We start from the raw sequence: 17,395 nt of genomic DNA, 5'->3' as shown, positions 1-17,395 counted from the left end.
AATTTGGAGATGTATTTACAGTCACAAAATGATAATGGATACAAATATTAAAATTTTTTAAATAACTAAAACATCTGAAATATTTAAAATATCAAAAACTAATGAAAAAAAGTTTGTTTTGAATGTTTTTTGGTGTCTTCTATATGGAGCTCTGTTACTTGGAAAATGAATAACGGTAACTGTGGCTAACATTTCTTGAGTACTGGTTAGATGCTAGGGAATGTCCTTTACTTGCAACAAGTCATTATTTCATCTTCAGACCACCCTGTGAAATAGGACTACTACTATCCCCATTTTACAGTTGAGATACAGGTTCAGGGAGGTTGATAATTTCTCAAGGTCACTTAACGAGTCGTGGCAGAGATGAACTTGACCCCACAACTATGTGACTCCATAACCCAGGTGACCATGTTGCAGAGGTTCTGTAGCTGGGATTCTGTTATGAATCAAAAGAAATTCCTGTGAAAAATAAAGTTCTCTGGGTCATTCCCACAAAGAGCTGAATTATACAACTTCCTCAGTTACAAACACCGAAAGTTCAGTTCAGTCACTCAGTTGTGTCCGACTCTGCCACTCCATGGACTGCAGCATGCCAGGGTTCCTGTCCATCACCAACTCCCGGAGCTTGCTCAAACTCATGTGCATCGACTAGGTAATGCCATCCAATCTTCTCATCCTCTGTCATCCCCTTCTCCTCCTGCCTTCAATCTTTCCTAGTATCAGGGTCTTTTCCAATGAGTCAGTTCTTTGCATCACGTGGCCAAAGTATTAGAGTTTCAGCTTCAGCATCAGCCCTTCCAACGAATATTCAGGACTGATTTCCTTTAGGATTGACTGGTTTGATAAACCTACAAGATGGCAGAGTAGAAGGACATGCACCCGTTTCCTGTGAGAACTCCAAATTTACAACTCACTGCTGAACAACAATCAAAAGAGAATGTTGGATTCCATCAAAAAAAGATACCCCACGTCCAAGGGCAAAGGAGAAGCCCCAGCAAGATGGTAGGAGGGGCACAATCACATTTAGAATCAAACCCCATACCTGCCAGAGATGCTCAAAGGGCTCAAACAAAACCTTGTGTGCACCAAGAGACCCCACAGAGACTGAGCTAGACCTGCCTTTGAGTGTCTGAGTGTTTCCTGCAGAGGTATGGGTCAGCAGTGGCCTGCACAGGGGCAGGGGCTCTGGATGCAGCAGACCTGGTTGTTGCATAAGCCCTCTTGGAGGAGGTCACCATTAACACCACCATCGAGTCTCCAAAACTTACATGGGACTGGGGAAACAGACTCTTGGAGGACACAAACAACCCTGTACACACCAGGACACAGGAGAAAGCAACAGTGACCCCACAAGAAACTGACCCAGACTTCCCTGTGAGTGTACAAGAGTCCCTGGTGGAAGCATGAGTTGGTGATGCTCTGCTGCAGGGTCGGGGGTACTGCATACGGCAGTGTGTGCATGGGACCTTTTGAAGGAGGTCGCCATTTTCTTCATTACCTCCACCATAGTTTGGTTTCAGGTCAAACAACAGGGAGAGAACACAGCCCCACCCATCAACAGAAAATTGGTTTAAAGATTTACCCAGCATGGGCCCACCCATCAGAAAAAGACCCAGTATCCCCAAAGTTAGTCTTTCCCACCAGGAAGCTTCCATAAGCCTCTTATCCTTATCCCTCAAAGGGCAGAAAGAACGAAAACCACAGTCACGGAAAACTAACCAAACTGATCACATGGACCACAGCCTTGTCTAACTCAATGAAACTATGAGCCATGCCATGTAGGGCCACCCAAGAAGGATGGGTCATGGTGGAGAGTTCTGACAAAATCTGTTCCACTGGAGAAAGGAATGGCAAACCATTTCAGCATTCTTGCCTTGAGAACGCCATGACAGTATGAAAGGCAAAAAGGTATGAACTGAAAGATGAACTCCCCAGGTCAGTAGGTACCCATATGCTACTGGAGAAGAGTGGAGAAATAACTCCAGAAAGAATGAAGACATGGAACCAAAGCGAAAGCAATGCCCAGTTGTGGATGTGACTGGTGATGGAAGTAAAGTCCAATGCTGTAAAAAGCAATATTGCATAGGAACCTGGAATGTTAGGGCCATGAATCAAGGTAAATTGGAAATGGTCAAATAGCAAGAATGAACATTTTAGGAATCAGTGAACTAAAATGGACTGCTGCTGCTAAGTCGCTTCAGTTGTGTCTGACTCTGTGTGACCCCATAGACAGAAGCCCACCAGGCTCCCCCATTTCCGGGATTCTCCAGGCAAGAACACTGGAGTGGGTTGCCATTTCCTTCTCCAGTGCATGAAAGTGAAAAGTGAAAGGGAAGTCACTCAGTCGTGTCCGACTCTTAGTGACCCCATGGACTACAGCCTACCAGGCTCCTCCATCCATGGGATTTTCCAGGCAAGAGTACTGGAGTGGGGTGCCATTGCCTTCTCCAAAAATGGACTGGAATGGGTGAATTTAACTCTGATGACCATTATATCTACTACTGTGGGCAAGAATCCCTTAGAAGAAATGGAGTAGCCCTCATAGTCAATAAGAGTCCAAAATGCAGTACTTGGGTGCAATCTAAAAAATTACAGAATTATCTCTGCTTGTTTCCAAGGCAAACCATTCAATATCACAGTAATCCAAGTCTATGCCCCAAACAGTAAAGCTGAAGAGGCTGAAGTTGAACTGTTCTGTGAAGACCTACAAGATCTTCTAGAACTAACACCCAAAAAAGATGTCATTTTCATGATAGGGGACTGGAATGCAAAAATAGGAAGTCAAGAGCTACCTGGAGTAACAGGTAAATTTGGCCTTGGAGTACAAAATGAAGCAGGTCAAAGATTAACAGAGTTTTGCCAAGAGAACACACTAGTCATAGAAAACACCCCCTTCCAACAACACAAGAGAAGACTCTACACATGGACATCACCAGATGGTCAATACCGAAAGCAGATTGATTATATTCTTTGCAGTCAAAGATGGAGAAGCTCTATACAGTCAGCAAAAGCAAGACCAGGAGCTGACCATGGCTCAGATGATGAACTCTTTACTGCCAAATTCAGACTTAAATTGAAGAAAGTAGGGAAAACCACTAGACCATTCAGGTATGACCTAAATCAAATCCCTTATGATTATACAGTGAAAGTGAAGTCACTCAGTCGTGTCTGACTCTTTGTGACCCCATGGACTGTAGCCTACCAGGGTCGGAGAAGCCTCTCCGACTGGGATTTTCCAGACAAGAGTACTGGAGTGGGTTGCCATTTCCTTCTTCAGGGCATCAAACCAGGGATCAAACCCGGGTCTCCTGCACTGCAGGCAGACACTTTACCATCTGAGCCACCAGGGAATACAGTAGAAGTGACAAATAGATTCAAGGGATTATATCTGATAGACAGAGTCCCTGAAAAACTATGGATGGAGGCTCGTGACATTGTACAGGAGGCAGGGATCAAGACCATCCCCAAGAAAAGGAAATGCAAAAGGCAAAATGGTTGTCTGAGGAGGTGTTACAAATAGCTGAGAAAAGAAGAGAAGTGAAAGGCAAAGGAGAAAAGGAAAGATATACCCATTTGAATGCAGAGTTCCAAAGAACAGCAAGGAGGGATAAGAAAGACTTCCTCAGTGATCAATACAAAGAAATAGAGGAAAGCAATAGAATGGAAAAGACTTCTAGTTTTTTCAATCTCTTTAAGAAAATTAAAGATACCAAGGGAACATTTCATGCAAAGGTGGGCACAATAAAGGACAGAAATGGTATGGACCTAAGAGAGGCAGAAGATATTAAGAAGAGGTGGCAAGAATATATAAAAGGTTACTGCATGTATCTCTTGACTTCCTATACAAAAAAGATCTCAATGACCTGAATAACCATGATGGTGTGATCACTCACCTAGAGCCAGACACCCTGGAATGTGAAGTCAAGTGGGCCTCACTACAAACAAAGCTGCTGGAGGTGATGGAATTCCAGTTGAGCTATTTCAAATCCTAAAAGATGATGCTGTGAAAGTGCCGCACTCAATATGCCAGAAAATTTGGAAAACTCATCTGTGGCCACTGGACTGGAAAAGGTCAGTTTTCATTCCAATTCCAAAGAAAGGCAATGCCAAAGAATGTTTTTTTCTACTGCACAATTGCACTCATCTCACACACTAGCAAAATAATGCTCAAAATTCTCCAGGCTAGGCTTCAACGGTATGTGAACCGCAAACTTCCAGATGTTCAAGCTGGATTTAGAAAAGGCAGAGGAACCAGAGCTCAAATTGCCAACATCCGTTGGATCATCGAAAAAACAAGAGAGTTCCAGAAGCACATCTATTTCTGCTTTATTGACTATGCCAAAGCCTTTGACTGTGTGGATCACAACAAACTGTGGAAAATTCTGAAAGAGATGAGATTACCAGACCACCTGACCTGCTTCCCAAGAAATCTGTATGCAGGTCAAGAAGCAACAGTTAGAACTAGACATGGAACAAGAGACTGGTTCCAAATTGGGAAAAGAGTACGTCAAAGCTGTATATTGTCACCCTACTTATGTAACTTATATGCAGAGTACAGCATGAGAAACGCTGGGCTGGATGAAGCACAAGCTGGAAATAAGATTGCTCAGGGAAATATCAATAACCTCAAATAAGCAGATGACACCACCCTTGTGGCAGAAAATGAAGAGGAACTAAAAAGTCTCTTGAAAGTGAAAGAGGAAAGTGAAAAAGTTGGCTTAACTCAACGTTCAGAAAGCTAAGATCATGGCATCTGGTCCCATCACTTCATGGCAAGTAGATGGGGAAACAATGGAAACAGTGACAGACTTTATTTTGGGGGGCTCCACAATCACTGCAGATGGTGAGTGCAGCCATGAAATTATAAGACGCTTGCTCCTTGGAAGAAAAGCTATGACCAATCTAGACAGCATATTAAAAAGCAGAGGCATTACTTTGCTGACAAATGTCCATCTAGTCAAAGTTATGGTTTTTCCAGTAGTCATGTATGGATGTGAGAATTGTACTATATAAAGAAAGCATAGTGCCAAAGAATTGATGCTCTTGAACTGTGGTGTTTGAGAAGACTCTTGAGAGTCCCTTGGACTGCAAGGATATCCAACCAGGAAATCAGTTCTCAATATTCATTGGAAGGACTAATGCTGAAGCTGAAACTCCAATACTTTGGCCATCTGATGCATAGAACTAACTTATTGGAAAAGATCCTGATGCTGGGAAAGATTGAAGGCAGGAGGAGAAGGGGATGACAGAGGATGAGATGGTTGGATGGCATCACCAACTCAATGGGCGTGAGTTTGAGCAAGCTCCAGGAGTTGGTGATGGACAGGGAAGCCCGGCATGCTGCGGTCCATGGGGTCACAAAGAGTCAGACATGACTGAGCGACTGAACTGACTGAACTGGTTTGATAAACACTGAAAATATGCTACTAAAAATGTTTCTCAGAAGGATAAATGATGAGAGGGGACAGGAATGTCTCACAAATAGTATCATCACTTGCCAACTTAGTCTGAGGTCTATTTGTGAAGTATTTTCTTGGGTCAAGTAAGTTGGCCCAGCTCTGTCCAACTGAGGATCTCGTACCATTTATTTGAGATCCACATTTGTGAAGGGCCTCAAATATTGGTCTCCAAATGGGGTTCACTGAACACATAGAAAGAGTGACTTTCATCCTACATTTTTATGCTGTGTCCCATAAATGAGAGTCCAACTCCATCATGAATTATGAATATATAACTTTGGGAAATGTAATTATCTTTTAAATAGCATAATTATGTTGCACTATATTTCTGTATTAAAAGTATTAAGTTATTAACTGTATTCACATTATTCTTCAAGTATTATAACTATTTTGGCATTTTTAATTTCTTTAATAAATTAAGAGCCTCCAAAAATAGAAGGGGCCCATGTCTCTAAAGCCCTTTAAAAATGCCCTAGATGCATAGCTCTATAGCTGAATTTAAAATATACTGGAACATTTAGCCAAGAAAGATCTAAATTTTAATTTAAGGATTCCCTTCCAAACTCAGCCTTCTTGTCTAGTATTTTCTCTAAGGTATTGGCAGGCCTTCACTGATAAGAAAAAATACCTCAAAAGCTAAAGGCATCATTGCAGATAACATTTAATAAGTAGAAGGAGGTGCTTTGCCTTCGTAAGCTGCTTGGTTAAGTAATGAACTTTATCCAGAGCCTCTTGGCCAGTGTGGGATTCTTGTACTTAGCTAAAGGGCCTTAGCTCACTTTAATGTGTCTCAATGATTTCATGCTCCCAATAATGAGGATATGCTTTTTTAGAAAGAAAAAAAAAAGTTTGTTTGATGTATTAACATAGTAACAATTAATGAGTATCTCAAAAGGAAGTCAATGAATTTTTCAATCAGAATTAATTATAGGACTGGCAAATGTCAGTAGGCACCGTGTTTCTTCTCCTGTTCCCAGCCATATGTACAGAGATAATAAAACAGGGAAGCACTTCTTTTGTTAAATTTTTATTTATTTTTGGCTACGCTGGGCCTTCGTTGCTGCCCCTGGGCTTTCTCTATTTTCAGCTAGTGGGGGCTACTCCCTAAGTGCAGCGCACAGGCTTCTCATTGCAGTGGCTTCTCATAAGAGCAAGGGCTCCAGAGCACATGCTATGGTAGTTGCCCTGTGGCATGTGGAATCTTCCCAGACCAGGACTCAAACCCGTGCTTCCTACATTGGCAGGCAGATTCCTAACCACTGGACCAACAGGGAAGTCCCAGGGGAAGTACTTCTTAATGCTGATCCCTCCCATAGTTCCCTCTGTTACAAACTCAACTCAGTATGTTGATGATAGCATCCTGGCAAGACCCAGTTATTTGTCTACCACCTTGGGAGAGAAAAGAAAATTTGTTACAACCAAGACTGTCCACTTCTCAGTTGCACTGTGTGTGGTTTCTATGAACCAATAAAAGACACTCATTTCAAAACCCTTTATGTCTCCTATCCTGTGCAAATTCAATCTTTTCTTCAGTCTGAGCCTTGAGGCTCAGATGTGATCACATGGGTAGTTGGAGTAGAAGTTACCCCCAGCTCGAAAGCTGGAAACCTCAGTCATTCTTGACTCCTTGCATTCTTTATTCATACCACTCCAACCTCTCCCACCAAAGATAGATAAATAGATAGATAAATAGATAAATGCCACCTAGTCTTTTGGTTTTCCTTCATAAAAGCACTAGAATAATTCTAAGATCTTCATCTACACTGCCACAGTCTTATAATTCTCTTCTGGCCTCTAATACACAGCCCTCAAATATGCCTTCCATACTCCAGTTAGGGGGGTTTGATTAAGGGTGATATCTCTTATGTTAAATAGACTAGAATTTGAACCACAATCCTATCATTTACTAACTGGGAAAGGTGTGTGTGTGTGTCACTTAATCATGTCTGATTCTGTTCTGACCCCATGGACTGTAGTCCACTAGGCTCCTCTGTCCATGGAATTCTCCAGGACAGAATACTGGAGTGGGTAGCCATTCCCTTCTCCAGGAGATCTCCCCCACCCAGGGATCAAACCCTGGTATCCTGCATTGCAGGCTGATTCTTTACCATCTGAGCCACCAGGGAAGCCCAACTGGGAAAGCTGCTGCTGCTGCTCAGTCGTGTCCAACTCTGCGACCCCATGAACTGCAGCCTACCAGGCTCCTCTGCCCATGGGATTTTCCAGGCAAGAGTACTGGAGTAGGGTGCCATTGCCTTCTCCGACTGGAAAGCTACTTACCCTTAATTTCCATGTCAGTAAAATGAGGAAAATAACTATATTTACCTCATAAAGTACATGAATACATTCCTATAAATGACTAATAGAGGCTTCTATGCAACTTCATTGAAATGTTAAGGGTTTATAGAAATGAACCGCTTTTAATAGGTCATTTTCAGATGGAAACAGTGATGGGTAATATTGTATGTGTCAACTCGGCTGACATATGGGGTACCTATATGCCGGGGTCCAGCCCCGGTGGATCCAGGGAATTCGAAGGGGAGACAGCATCGGAGATCAGGAAAAAACAGCTTATTTAAATGTTAATTATTTAAATGTTAATTAAAGATATAAAGAGTGGTTAAATAAGGATAGCTCAGTGAGGAAATTCAGTGGAGAAAAGAGGCTGAATAATTCAGCCAAAAGGTGAGAGAAAGAACAACATGGGGAGACCAAGCTTTGGTGAACAAGGCCCGCACTTTATTTTCCAAAGTAGTTCTTATACCTTAAGTTACGCATAGAGGATAATGGGGGAAGGGGTGGAGTCATGCAGTAAGCCAGGCTTTCTTCCTGCAAACTTATCATATGCAAAAGTTTAGGTGATTTGCATCATCTTCTGGCCCGGAGGCCTGTTAACATTTTAAGACCCTTTCTTCAAAAAACTTTTTTTTCTCTAAAGGTGATTAGTCGGGTGCCACCCTTCAAAAGCATTAAAGTTGCATTCCTATAGGGCAAAGGTGTGGTGGGCTATACCAAGAAAAAGAATTAACTCAAGGGTCCCAGGTTACAAACATTAAAGCTACTACTTATACCAATCATATTAATCAATACACTGCCAGGGACACAGCAGGTAAGGGATATGGAGACTTAGCAGCAAACATTGGCCCAACAAGTGAAAAACCCTTCACCAATACAATTTCTAATCAATCTTTTAACTGCTCAAAGGAATCTGTATTTACACAGTTTAGAACATCTCATGCCTCTCACAGTTGGGAGGCTCTGAGCAATCACATGTGGCGGGAAAAACCTATTCAGGCAGGCTAGAGGACTTCCAAAGGAGTTTGTAGGTTGAAACACTATCACACCCAGGAACTTTATTAACTGGAGCTGTAAGTTAACTCTTTTTTTTCAGAGAGAGGTAGTGGGGGACAGCCCCCCGTAAAGTCAGAGGTGTAGGTGAGAGCACAAAGCAGAAAGTAGGCAGACTTTGGTTTTGAGGGTAGATGCTCGAGAATTTCCAGGGGGACTCCTGAGGCTCGATCCCGCCTTTGCATATGCCAAGCCTCCTTCCTCATGACCTTTGCCACGAGTGGAGCTCCTCACCGCCGGGTCCCGGCACCTATATATCAACGTTTACCTAGCTGAACATTATTCTAAGTGTGCCTGTGAAGGAGTTTCTAAATAAGATTAATGTTTGAATGAGTAGACTGTGTGAAGCAACCTGCTTTCCCTGATGTGAATGGACCTGATCCAATCTGTTGCAGGCCTGAATAGAATAAAATGCGGGGAGGGGAGGAGTTTGTTCTCTCTCTTTGACTGTTTTTGAACTGGAATATTGACTCTCCAGGTTCTTAGACCTTCTGACTCAGACTGAAACTATGCCACTGGCTCTTATGGGTCTTTAGCTTGCTGACAGCAGATCATGGGACTTATCAGGCTCCAGAGTCTTGTAAGCCAATTCCTTATATTAATAGTTTAATTAATAATTAATAAATAATTAATAGAATAATTAATTAATCAATTAATTAATCAATATATTAATAGAATTAATACATCAATTCCTAATATTAATAATTAATTAATAATAATTAATATAAATAATAATTAATTAATAATGTATAAAAATATATTTTTTATATATTATATATTTATATATATATATAAATATATATATTATATATTTCTCCGTAATCTGGAAACCAAGCTAGAAGCTATGATAAATTGTGTAAAATATTCTGAAATGTTTATAGTTAATGATCAATTTCAAATGAATTAATATTTCTAAGCATTGTAATTTGCTAGGTCTCATGTCAAAAGAAAGACATGTAGAACATTAATTTTTGGCTGCTTATTGAAAAATGTGAAGAAGTTGTAAAACCAACTAAAAGTATTTGATTTTGTATATTAATTAAGGAATCTGCCTGGATGTGAAGGAGATATTCACTGGAAATTGCTCACATTTTTGTTTGCAAACTTATTCATTATGGTAGTCAGAGTCTTTCAAAGTCAGCTCTTTAGAATTTATACTTTAGATGTCCTAAATCATTTTATACTAACTTAGAAATTGTCTTTGGTATTAGACTGCAAAAATAATAATGTAAAATGTTTGGAATATATAGAAAGTATCAAATCACTTAAAATTGACCACTGAAGAGGGTACAATTCAAAGAATGAACCCTAATGTGAACCACAGATGTTAATTAGTAAAAGGTATAAATACAGGTTCATTGATCTTAACAGTTGTACCACACTAACACAAGATGTTAATAATAGGGAAAACTGTGCAGTGAGATAAGTGGTATCTGGAAACTCTCTGTTCTCTATTCTCTGTGCAATTTTTCTGTAAACTTAAAACTACTCTAGAAAATATGTATCAAAACTTTAAAAAGTAAACCCATTCATCTGTGGTCAATTTATTTCTCCATTCTCACTTCTGTTGATCTATGTGTCTATCCTGTGTGGGTACCATTGCTGTAAATTTGTAATTTTTTATCCAGGTATAGTGAGTCCTCAAACACTTTTTTTTTTTAATATAAATTTATTTATTTTAATTGGAGGTTAATTACTTTACAATATTGTACTGGTTTTGCCATACATCAACATGAATCCGCCACAGGTATACACGAGTTCCCCATCCCAAACCCCCCTCCCTCTACCATCCCTCTGGGTCGTCCCAGTGCACCAGCCCCAAGCAACTAGTATCATGCACCGAACTTGGACTGGCGATTAGTTTCATATATGATATTATACATGTTTCAATGCCATTCTCCCAAATCATCCCACCCTCTCCCTCTCCCACAGAGTCCAAAAGACTGTTCTATACATCTGTGTCTCTTTTGCTGTCTCGCATACAGGGTTATTGTTACCATCTTTCTAAATTCCATATATATACTGTATACTGTTAGTATACTGTACTGGTGTTTTTCTTTCTGGCTTACTTCACTCTGTATAATAGGTTCCAGTTTCATCCACCTCATTAGAACTGATTCAAATGTATTCTTTTTAATGGCTGAGTAATACTCCATTGTGTATATGTACCACAGCTTTCTTATCCATTCATCTGCTGATGGACATCTAGGTTGCTTCCATGTCCTGGCTATTATAAACAGTGCTGTGATGAACATTGGGGTACACATGTCTCTTTCAATTCTGGTTTCCTCAGTGTGTATGCCCAGCAGTGGGATTGCTGGGTCATAAAGCAGTTGTTTACAGTTTTTTAAGGAATCTCCACACTGTTCTCCATAGTGGCTGTACTAGTTTGCATTCCCACTAACAGTGTAAGATGGTTCCCTTTTCTCCACACCCTTTCCAGCATTTATTGCTTGTAGACTTTTGGATCGCAGCCATTCTGACTGGCATGAAATGGTACCTCATTGTGGTTTTGATTTGCATTTCTCTGATAATGAGTGATGTTGAGCATCTTTTCATGTGTTTGTTAGCCATCTGTATGTCTTCTTTGGAGAAATGTCTATTTAGTTCTTTGGCCCATTTTTTGATTGGGTCATTTATTTTTCTGGAGTTGAGTTGGAGGAGTTGCTTGTATATTTTTGAGATTAGTTGTTTGTCAGTTGCTTCATTTGCTATTATTTTCTCCCATTCTGAAGGCTGTCTTTTCACCTTGCTTATAGTTTCCTTTGTTGTGCAGAAGCTTTTAAGTTTAATTAGGTCCCATTTGTTTATTTTGCTTTTATTTCCAATATTCTGGGAGGTGGGTCATAGAGGATCCTGCTGTGATTTATGTCAGAGAATGTTTTGCCTATGTTCTCCTCTAGGAGTTTTATAGTTTCTGGCCTTACATTTAGATCTTTAATCCATTTTGAGTTTATTTTTGTGTATGGTGTTAGAAAGTGTTCTAGTTTCATTCTTTTACAAGTGGTTGACCAGTTTTCCCAGCACCACTTGTTAAAGAGATTATCTTTTCTCCATTGTATATTCTTGCCTCCTTTGTCAAAGATAAAGTGTCCATAGGTGGGTGGATTTATCTCTGGGCTTTCTATTTTGTTCCATTGATCTACATTTCTGTCTTTGTGTCAGTACCATACTGTCTTGATGACTGTGGCTTTGTAGTAGAGTCTGAAGTCAGGCAGGTTGATTCCTCCAGTTCCATTCTTCTTTCTCAAGATTGCTTTGGCTATTCGAGGTTTTTTTGTATTTCCATACAAATTGTAAAATTATTTGTTCTAGCTCTGTGAAAAATACCATTGGTAGCTTGATAGGGATTGCATTGAATCTATAGATTGCTTTGGGTAGTGTACTCATTTTCACTATATTGATTCTTCTAATTCATGAACATGGTATATTTGTCCATCTATTAGTGTCCTCTTTGATTTCTTTCACCAGTGTTTTATGGTTTTCTGTATATAGGTCTTTAGTTTCTTTAGGTGGATAAATTTCTAAGTATTTTATTCTTTTCATTGCAATGGTGAATGGAATTGTTTCCTTAATTTCTCTATTTTCTCATTATTAGTGTATAGCAATGCAAGGCATTTCTGTGTGTTGATTTTATATCCTGCAACTTTACTATATTCATTGATTAGCTCTAGTAATTTTCTGGTGGAGTCTTTAGGGTTTTCTATATAGAGGATCATGCCATCTGCAAACAGTGAGAGTTTTACTTCTTTTCCAACTTGGATTCCTTTTATTTCTTTTTCTGCTCTGATTGCTGCGGCCAAAACTTCCAAAACTATGTTGAATAGTAGTGGTGAAAGTGGGCACCCTTGTCTTGTTCCTAACTTTAGGGGAAATGCTTTCAATTTTTCACCATTGAGGATAATGTTTGCTGTGGGTTTGTCATATATAGCTTTTATTATGTTGAGGTATGTTCCTTCTATTCCTGCTTTCTGGAGAGTTTTTATCATAAAGTTCCTTAGATTTCCACATAAATTTTACTATTAGCTGGTTAATTTCTGCAAAAAAAAAAAAAGTAGTTGAAATTTTCACAAAAAAATGTATAGATTGAATCTGTAGATCAATTTTAGGACTATTTTCAATCTTACAACATTGTCTTCAATATATAAACATAAATCTCTCTACTTATTTAGGTCTTGTTTTTTTCATTAATGTTTTGTAGCTTTCAGTGTGCAAATCTTGAACTTTCTTGATTAAATTTGGTCCCAATTATTTTATTCTTGTTCCTGAAATTGTAAAGGAAATTGTTTTCTTAATTTCTTCTGAGATTTTTCATTGTTAGCATTTAGAAATACAACTGATATTTATTTATTGGTATTATCTTCTTCAACCTTGCTCTCTTTCCTTTATTCTGTTTTAATTATTCCATTTTTCATTCTGAAAAGTTTGCTTGATTTGTAACTCTATTGCTTTATGTAGCTTTGGTAAAAATCTGCCTGCAGTGCAGGAGACCAGATTCGATACCTGAGTCAGGATTATCCCCTGGAAGAGGAAATGGCAACTCACTTCAGTATTCTTACCTGGGGAATCCCATGGACAGAGGAGCCTGGCAAGCTACAGTCCATGGGGTTGCAAGAGTCAGACATGACTTAGTGACTAAAGAGAGAGAGAGGTATAGTTTCTGGTTCTCAAATAAATGCCTCTAATGATATATGTAGTTTAGTTAGGGAATCGTGGTGGTAAAAATATTTAATATGAGATCTACTCTCAACAGAAATTTAAGTGTAAGGTGCAGTATTGTTAACCAAAGGCTCAATGTTGTTCAGTAAATGTCTAGAATTAAATCATGTTCTATAACTAAATTTTTATATACCCATTGAATAACAACTCACTATTTCCCCTCCAGTCTTGGGCAATCACCATTCTGCTCTCTGTTTCCGTGTGTTTGACTACTTTAGATATCTCATATGAGTGGAATCATGAAGTATCTGTCCTTCTGTAACTGGCTTATTTCACTTAGCATGATGCCATTAAGGTTTGTTCATATTGTCACATATGGCAGAATTGTTAAGGCTGAAAAATATTCTATTTATACGTATCACATTTTCTTTATATATCCGTCCATCATTGACATTTAGGTTATTTCCACATCTTAGCTGCTGTGAATAATGCTGCAGTGAACTTGGGAGTAAAAAATCTCTTTGAGATCCTGATTTCAATTCTTTTGGATAAATCTCCAGAGGTGGGATTACTGAATCATATGTTTATATTTTCAGTTTCTTAAGGAAACTTTATATTTTACACAGAGGCTGCAATATTTTGCTTTCATACCAAGAGTGTAAAAAAGGTTCCAATTTCTCCATATCTTTGCTAACGTTATATTTTTTATAACCATCCTAACATGTATGGATTTTTAATTTACATTTAGTAATTTTGAGCATCTTTTCATATGCAATTTTGGTAATTTGCATGTCTTCTTCAGGGAAATATTTATTCAAGTCTTTGGCCCATTTTAAAAAATAGGATGTTTTTAACTTGCTATTGAGCTAAAGCAGATCTAGGGGGGATGAACTCCCTCAGAATTTTTTGGTCTAAGAAAGATTTTATCTCTCGTTCACTTTTGAAGGACAATTTTGCCAGGTATATATAATATTCTTGGTTGACAGCTTTTTTTTTTCTTTCAGCACTTTGAATATATCATCTCAGTCCTTTCTGTAATGTTTCTGCTGAGAAAACTGCTGATGATCTTATGGAGGTTCCCTTGTATGTGATAAATTGCTTTTCTCTTGCTGCTTCCTAAATTCTCTCTTTGAGAGTAGGTCTTGTGGCTCAGACAGTAAAGAGTCTGCCTGCAATGCAGGAGACCTGGGTTTGATCCCTGGGTCATGAAGATCCCCTGGAGAAGGGAATGGCAGTTCACTACAGTGTTCTTGCCTGGAGAATTCCATGGATGGAGGAGCCTGGCAGGTTGCAGTCCATGGGGTCACAAAGAGTTGAACACAACTGAGCAACTAACACACACACACTTAGGCATTCTCATTACACACAAAAAATGATTATATACCTATTAAGGATGATTTTTTCTAAATTCAAAACAATGGGATAAATTGGAATATACTTTTCTTTATATACAGTTCTGCTCTTGAATCTCTCTTGCCCATCATTCCAAACAAAATTCACAAATTTCTTCCACATATTTCTAAGATGTACGTCAGTGGTAATGTTTTTATTAGATAACTGCCTCAAAAAAGCAAGAAAGAAACTTTTTTGTCTTTGATTTTTGACAATTTGATTATTAAGCGTCTAGGTGTAGATTACTTTGGATTCATCATATTTAAATTCTGTGGGGTTCATGGATCTGGATGTACATTTCCTTCCCAGGTTTAAGACATCTTCAGCTGTTATTTCTTTGAATAAGATTTCTGCCTCTTTTTCTTTCTCTCTTCTGCCTCCAGAACTCCCATAGTGTTTCTATTCATCTGTTTGGTGGTGTCCCATATTCTCCTTAAGCTTTCTACATTATTTTTCCTTATTTTTTTCCTTTTGCTTCTTTGACTAGATAAGTTCCAATGACTGGCCTTCAAGTTTTTTAATACTTAATTCTGCTTATTGTTGAATCTGTTGTTGAACTCCAGTGAATTTTTTCACTTCTATTATTTTATTTAGCTCCATTATTTCTGTTTGGGACTTTTTATATTTTTATTTCTGTTGAAGTTTTCACTTTGTCAGTTTGTTCTCCTGATCTTGTAGAACACATCTTTGTAACAGCTATCTTAAATTCTCTGTCAGATAAGTCATATATGCCCATTTCATTAGTTTCTGATTACTGATCTTGTAATTTTGTTTGGGAAATATTTCCCCATTTCTTTTTTTTTTTTTAACTTTCCTTGACTCTTTGTGTTGGTATCTGTATATTAGACAAGACAGCCACCACTCCCAATCTTCACAGGTGTATAAGGACTTTACCTGAAGTATTTATAACTCTATGCCAAAGCTACTCCCTACCCAAGGGGGAGAAATCTCCAAACTGTGGTTGATCTTTTCTGGCCAGATCCCTCACTTAAGTAGTTATGCCAAAAAATTAAGGTCTTGACTTCTTCTCTTGGCACAATACTGGACAATGACTCATTGTTTGCACAATATTGGGCAGTGACTCATCTTTTAAGACTTTCACACCTGAGTACACATTTTGAGCCTATGTAATTGAAGTTCCTGTTCCCCATTATAACTACATCCATTCATTAGCAAACACCAAGAAACTTTGTCCTTGTGATTAACAGACTCTAAGCATCACAAAACTTTCAGAGTTTTTCCTCTCCTAATCTCTTTCAATTCAGCATTATCCATCCAGTCTTAAGTCCCAGATGTATCCTCCTTCCACCCACAATGCAGCTCCATTTTGTAGACACAAAAACTGCTTGTGTCCTCAACCGAATCTCTAGCCCTACTATTATCTTTTCAGATCTCCATCTTCTGGGCACTATCAAGTCCTATCTCTTTACCCCAACCATCCCAGCTTGATTCACCTACAAGAGTCTTCAGGTGATTCAGACTCATATCACAGCTACCTTCTTGTGGATGCTGATTCCAATTTTCTGCAGTCATAACCTAGGCTTTTCCTTCTTTGATCTCAAAGCATTTTGATCCTGATTATGGTACTCATTTATCTGTATAAATAATGCATGAACACCAGAAGATATAAATCAATGCTCTGTACTTAACATGTCTTCAAAATGTAAATGCTAGATTTGGATTATTTTATGTTTTTCTTACAATATATGAAAGATGACTTGGGGATATTACAAAGCTTAAATGAACTATGTTCAGCATCTTAGTTGCTGAGTGACTTGGGTAAATTAACATAGATTATTGCTTCATTTGTGAAATGTTATTACTTACCCACTTCTAAGATTTTGTCAGGATTAGAGAAAATGAGGAATGCAAATAATTTGCATATAAATTCTCAATATGTTTTAATTATTCAAAACATTTGCCACAGTGAATGGCACACAACAGGCTTTCATTATTCTGCACCTTATGTTAGCTGATGTTTAATTTCCATTAAGACAGTGACTATATCATATTTCTCACAGTCATTTACAGGGCAGTCATTTACATTGGTTAGGTTCTCAATTAATTTGGTTAAATATATTAATCAGAAAATATCTTTAAACAAAATGGGAAATAGTATTAGAAAATATAAACTACATTTTAATTAAGAACTTCTGTTGATCAAAATATGCCATAAAAAGTGGAAAGATGAACAACAAAGTGGATATGATGTCTACAATAAATATAACTGAAAGTAGATTAGTATTCAGAGTTTATTAAAAATAAAGTAACTCTTGCAAATTACTAAATAGAAGACAAGTAACCCAGTAAAAAAAAAGTGAGCAAAAGTCATGAAGAGGCAATTTACAAAAGAAAAAAACCACAGTAGCCAGAAATACAAAGTACTCAGCCTCTATGGTAATCAGGAATAAACAAATCAAAACTACAGTGAGATCACATTCTTTACCCATTATATGGGTAACAATTTTAAATCTGACAATATCAAGTTTAAGTGAAAATACAGAATAATGAAAACTCACATGTACTTCTAGTGTGAG

The 17,395-nt window shown here is 38.4% G+C and overlaps 1 long non-coding RNA gene across 3 annotated transcripts in view; it reads left to right on the top strand.

Annotated features, from left to right (window-relative positions):
* The window catches only part of LOC147364261 (uncharacterized), a 62,454-nt gene that overhangs the window by 4,513 nt on the left and 40,546 nt on the right, over positions 1 to 17,395 (top strand). The window lies entirely within an intron of this gene.

Source organism: Bos grunniens, chromosome 10, assembly GCF_055505025.1.
Source record: "Bos grunniens cultivar Pamir isolate PY7600 chromosome 10, Bosgru_T2T1.0, whole genome shotgun sequence".
Classification (NCBI taxonomy): domain Eukaryota; kingdom Metazoa; phylum Chordata; class Mammalia; order Artiodactyla; family Bovidae; genus Bos; species Bos grunniens.
Note: the sequence above shows the minus strand (reverse complement) of the source record. Positions and strands in the feature narration are given on the sequence as shown.